The 1,386-nt window shown below is 37.3% G+C and overlaps 1 pseudogene; it reads left to right on the top strand.

Annotated features, from left to right (window-relative positions):
- The first annotated feature begins 267 nt into the window (after positions 1 to 267).
- Positions 268 to 1,110, top strand: LOC124985612 (protein FAM133B-like; annotated as a pseudogene).
- The last annotated feature ends 276 nt before the right edge of the window (positions 1,111 to 1,386 follow it).

Raw genomic sequence — 1,386 nt, 5'->3', positions numbered from 1 at the left:
CTTTCTATTTTTTATTTTGAGACAGGGTCTTGCTAAGTTGCCCAGACTGGCCTTGAACTTGCCATTCCACTGTCTCTGTCTCCTTAGTTGCTAGGCATGTGGCACCATACCTGGCCAAATTTTATCTTTAAGAGTACAAAAAAGAGCTTATGTCAAAAATCAAACTGAACTACAGAGGAAAACAATTAGCAAAACAAAATGACAACATATTGGGATAGAAAAAATTTACAAACTAAACTTTTGATAAGCGGTTAGTATTAAAAATATATGAGGGTGCGGTGGGCCACTTCGGCAGCTTCGCTGGCCTGGTCTTTCTGGGTGTCTTCACTATGCGCTCGGTCCGCCACCACGGAGAAGTGGGATAATCGAGTGGCTTACCCGAAACCAACAGCAATGGCCAGATCAAGGGGTCCAATCCAGTCTTCAGGGCCAACAACCCAGGATTATCTGAATCGACCAAGGCCTACCTGGGAAGAAGTAAAAGAGCAACTAGAAAAGAAAAAGAAAGGCTCCAAGGCTTTGGCTAAATTTGAGGAAAAAATGAATGAGAATTGGAAGAAAGAACTAGAAAAACACAGGGAGAGATTATTAAGTGGAAACGAGAGCTCATCAAAAAAAAAAAAAAAAGAGAAAGAAAAAAGAAAAGAAGAAATCTGCTAGGTATTCATCCTCTTCTTCATCAAGCTCTGATTCTTCCAGTGGTTCTTCAGATCCTGAAGGTGAGGATAAGAAACAAACAAAACAGAGAAAGAAAAAGAAGAACCATTCTCATAAATCTTCTGAAAGCTCCATGTCAGGAACTGAATCAGACAGTAAAGATAATTTGAAAAGAAAAAGGAGTCAAAGGATGCAACCGAAAAAGAAAAGGACATTAAAGGGCTCAGTAAAAAAAAAAGATGTATCCTGAAGACAAACCTTTATCATCTGAGTCCTTCTCAGAATCAGATTATATTGAAGAGGTACGTGCAAAAAAGAAGGAAAGCAGCGAAGAATGAGATAAAGCAACAGGAAAAAAAAAAGAAAAGAAAAGAAAGAAAGAAAAAGAAGCATAAGAAACACAGTAAGAAAAAGAAAAAGAAGACTTCTAGTTCAAGTCCTGACTCGCAGTAACATTAAGAAAAACCAGGATTCCCTTACAAAGAAAGTGAAATGTCAAAGGAAATTTCAACTGTGAAAATTATGCCATATTTACTAAAATGCATGAATTTTCTTGTTTTTAGAATCATTCCTGGACTATTATAGCCACTCAGAGGCCTCCGTGATTGTTGCCTGCTGCTTGAACATTTGTTTTTTTCTCTTCAGTGCTTGGTAACTGGAAGATGATATACTGCAGTTGTACAAGTGGTTAAGATATTTGGGAATAAAACTAATATTTTTAACTAGAAG

This window comes from Sciurus carolinensis, chromosome 5 (assembly GCF_902686445.1).
Source record: "Sciurus carolinensis chromosome 5, mSciCar1.2, whole genome shotgun sequence".
In the NCBI taxonomy this organism is placed as follows: Eukaryota; Metazoa; Chordata; class Mammalia; order Rodentia; family Sciuridae; genus Sciurus; species Sciurus carolinensis.
Note: the sequence above shows the minus strand (reverse complement) of the source record. Positions and strands in the feature narration are given on the sequence as shown.